The 4,502-nt window shown below is 37.6% G+C and overlaps 1 long non-coding RNA gene across 1 annotated transcript; it reads right to left on the minus strand.

The window, feature by feature from the left end:
• Positions 1-2,650: 2,650 nt before the first annotated feature.
• On the minus strand, positions 2,651-3,613 carry LOC129571832 (uncharacterized). Its single transcript, XR_008688350.1, has 4 exons — positions 3,556-3,613; positions 3,240-3,282; positions 2,755-2,808; positions 2,651-2,668 (listed from the first exon to the last, which is right to left on the minus strand). It is a non-coding gene; the product is annotated as an uncharacterized LOC129571832 (long non-coding RNA).
• Positions 3,614-4,502: the final 889 nt, after the last annotated feature.

Here is a 4,502-nt window from a genome sequence, read left to right on the forward strand (position 1 = left end):
CTGGGTGCCGTTATATACTGAGAGTGGACAAACCAGAAAATATGCGGATATTTTTTCTATGCTAAAGCATATATCGGTCGCCTGAGTCAAACTCTGTATTCAACATTACCATATATAGCAGCATAATGAAGAGGTGTATTCTTCGAATCATCTCCAATATCAGCGTTAGCTCCATTCTTGAGAAGCACATCAGCGACACCTCCGTGACCTAAAATAATACGGATCAATGAAAGAGATCAAATCAATCGTTTCTTTAACACTATGACTGTTCTTCATATTTGCAACATATTACTGTTCTTGGGGGACTCCAGGGCCCCATATGTATTTCATATGAAGTCTGGGCTTTTATAAGAGATAACAAATTAGTGTCTGAAGCAAAGTTGTAATACTCGAGGTTTGCTATAATTTTGTTGCGACAAATATTGCTTATCTCTTATCAGTTCCGCGAAAAACGCGAAAAAACGCGAAAATCGCGAAATTTTCCCACCTCGTTTTAGTGAAGCCGATAAGAAGTAAGAGACTTGCCTCTTCAACAGAAATGTAGAGCAGGTCGCGTACTACAATTTTGCCACAGACACCAAGTCGTTATCTCTTATCAGTTTCGCGAAAAATGATTTTCAAAAACTCGCGTTTTTCGCTTTTTTTCGATAACTGATAAGAGATAACGACTTGATGTCTATGGTGAAGTTGTAGTACTCAAGCTGTTCTACAACTTTGTCGAAGATACCAAGTCGTTATCTTTTATCAGTTTCGCGGAATACGCGAGAAACCGCAGAAAACCGCGAAAAAACGCGTTTTTTCCTTATCATTCTTCACGGAACTGATAAGAGATAACGACTTGGCATCTCCGGCAAAGTTGTATAGCAGCTTGAGTACTACAACTTCGTCATAGACACCAAGTCGATATCTCTTATCATAGTCCAGTTATAATATAAAATAGCCATGGGGCCCTGGAGTCCCCCAAGAACAATCAAAGTGTTAATAAGAACAAACATTCAACATTACCATGTAAAGCAGCATAATGAAGAGCTTTGGTATTCGAATCATCTCCAATATCAGCGTTAGCTCCATTCTTGAGAAGCACATCAGCGACACCTCCGTGACCTAAAATAATACGGATCAATGAAAGTGATCGACGGGATATCTGATTTAGTCAACCTTACCATGCATAGATGCCAAATGAAGAGGTGTGTGATGCATATAATTTTTAATATTAAGATCGTTTGCTTTACGGCTGAGAACTTCAGTGACGCTCTTGTGACCTGAAAAGTAATTCAGATCGATGAAAAAATTAAACCAATTTCCCATTTAGTAGACATCACACACAACTCTGACACCCGTGTATATATGCTAGTCGGTTTTGTGTGTGAGTTGGTTGCGATGGCTGCACATGCGACATTTGTTTGCACGATAGTTGTGTGTGATGTCAACTGTACTGCATCGCGATATGCTTGTCTATTGGCCGAAGCATATTCAATGCTTGCTGCTAGGCAATACTAATGCGCATAGTACTCGAAAAAAGTATTCAAAATTACCATGGGTAGCAGCATAATGAAGAGGTGTCTCTTTGCTATTAGTTTCACTATCAACATTGGCTCCTTTGTGGATGAGAAGTTCGGCGACACTCTTGTGACCTGAAAAATAATTCAGATCGATGGAAAAGATCAAATCAATCTTTTATTTAATGAAAACAAGTATTCAACATTACCATAGTCAGCAGCTAAATGAAGAGCTGTGGTATTCAAATCATTTCCAATACTAGCGTTAGCTCCATTCTTGAGAAGCACATCAGCGACACCTCCGTGACCTTAAATAATACGAATCAATGAAAAAATTAAACCAATTTCCCATTTGGTGAAAAAAAGTCAAGGCTGCACTGGCGAAGTGTAGTAGACATCACACACAACTATGATACCCGTGTATATATCGAGGGGCAAATCACTCTTAGGTATTACTTTTACATAAATGGTATTACTTGGTATTACTTTCCGTACAAATCAAAAGTAATACCAGGTGTATTACTTCTATTGATCAGTATTACTTGGTATTACTTGGATATTACTTTTTTTCGGTATTACTTTTTTCATAGAAATATCAAAAGTAATACCAGAGGTATTACTAGAAATAACTGAGGTATTACTTTTCTATTTGGTATTACTTTTGAGTGATTTCCCCCTTGGTATATATGCTAGTAGGTTTTGTGTGTGAGTTGCTTGCGATGGCTGTATATGCGATGTTTGTTTGCATGAGAGTTGTTTGCGCGGCAGTTGTGTGTGATGTCAACTGTATTGTATCGCGATATGCTTGTGGCTTGTCTATTGGCCGAAGCATATTCAATGCTTGCTGCTAAGCAATACTAATGCGCATAGTACTCCAAAAGAGTATTCAAAATTACCATGGGCAGCAGCACAATGAAGAGGTGTCTCTTTCGTATTAGTTTCACTATCAAGATTGGCTCCTTTGCGGATGAGAAGTTCGGCGACACTCTTGTGACCTGAACAATAACACCGATCGATGGGATAAAATCAGGTCAATCTTTTATTCAATAACAATAAGTATTCAACGTTACCTTTCTTAGCAGCATAATGCAGAGCTGTCTCATTAAAATTATTTCCAATATTAGGGTCGGCTCCTTCAGTGGTGAGGTCTTCAGCTTCCTTCACTTTGCCTGAAAGAATATGAAAAATATTCATAGATCAATGAAACGGATTGAACAAAACATTTTTTTTTATAAAAAAAAATGTCCAAAATTACCAGCAAAAGCAGCTCTATGCAGAGCTGTCTCTCCATACATGTCTTTTTCGTTTACTAAAATATGTATGAAAAGTTTAGCATAAATGACGGCCTGAGAAGAAAAACCTTTCCTACAAAACCTGTGCGCAGAACACAAACACAGAAATTTTTTAGTCAAAAGGCGAACAGCAAATTTGCGAACGCAAAAACCTAATGTATTTACAGCGAGCGCAAAAGTATAACAGGCCTACTTATACGGAGTTTGCATGCTAGTGGGCTTGTTATACTTCTGCGCTCGCTGTAAATATATTAAGTTTTTGCGCTCGCGAATTTGCTGTTCGCCTTTTGACTAAAAAATTTCTGTGTTTGTGTTCTGCGCACAGGTTTTGTAGGAAAGGTTTTTCTTCTCAGGTCGTCAAATGAGGTTCCCATTTCTTCGTTACAAGGTGCTTTGTATATGGAATTTAAGAGTTAAACTGGATAAATAAATGAAACTTCAATCTTACCGTTCCTCCCGGGTGGTGCTCCGCTCACATCCCCGATTAAGAACTGTGGAAATAGAATCAAAGTGATACATTTGGAATGGGAACAACGGATAAGATTAATACATTATGTATTAATAACAGTTTTCAACTGTTTTTAATAGAATAAAAGTTTCCGGTGGACAATTTTTTGGAATAGAAGAATTTTTTCAATTTAAGAACTTGAAAATAGGACACTTTTCATTTTTTAAATTATTTCAGAAAAAATTATCACAAATTGTCCACGAAAAGTATCAAACATGAAAAATATAAAAAAAATCGACTGAAATTGTCGACTCACCTCGGATACCATCAAGCCAATGAGCAGCAGTGTGAAAGAACTTCGACTCAGCATTTTTCTAGCTTCTAACTATTAAAAGTTTACTATTAACGTTTCAATTGGTAAGAACTGTTTGTTGGACATGCGAATAGAACGCATCCTCTTATATACTTTTCAAGTGTGGCCACGTCGGTGGGCAACACACTGTATGATTCAATCCACGTACAATAGGGCGGGTCGATTTGTAGGGAGTGAAAAAAATCGACCAAATACCTATGATTTCCGTGTTCTATGGGTCATTCCAAAAAAATTTGCCCAAGGAACCATACCTCTATCGTTAAAATCGAGTCTGCAAGTTTTTTCCTGTAAGTATTTTGCGCACCTATGAAGTGTCAATTTCATTTTCACATCCATAATTCAAAAACTATTGATCGGATCAAGTTGATTTGACAACCGTTGGAAAGCTGAGCTCATTCTGATCAATTTACATATAAAAATCATCGATATTTGTCATACGGTTCAAAAGTTATCAGCATTTTTCTAGATTTTTGGACGTTTTTTTTTACTTTTTTACTGATTTCGTCCAAAAACATTACGTTATCGGCCATTTTTGGGCTGAATCTAAATTTTAATTCAAAGTACAATTAAAAACGAAGATTAGCCCTAGGCTATGAACATTTTTTTCCCGAAAAACCCTCTCTTCTGCCCTGAATTCGCCTTTGAAAGTTAAAAAATCTCACCCCCAACATTTTCGACGCATTTTTCACCCCTTAAAACTCAAATGGGCAAATAGGTTATATCCCACGGAAGTTGCGCCTGATCCTATAGATTCCATTGGCACATAGTGTTGGCCCCCCATGTTGCCCCAGTTCGAAGGGCAGGGGTCAAAATGTGAAAAAAGTACAAAACTACCCCAAAGTGGGTAAACCTCACCCCTCATCCCCAAAATAATTGCATTTTTGGATTCC

The sequence above is a fragment of the Sitodiplosis mosellana genome, unplaced genomic scaffold, assembly GCF_009176505.1.
Source record: "Sitodiplosis mosellana isolate CC-2019 unplaced genomic scaffold, AAFC_SMos_1.0 Smas_scaffold_3495, whole genome shotgun sequence".
NCBI classification, from domain to species: Eukaryota; Metazoa; Arthropoda; class Insecta; order Diptera; family Cecidomyiidae; genus Sitodiplosis; species Sitodiplosis mosellana.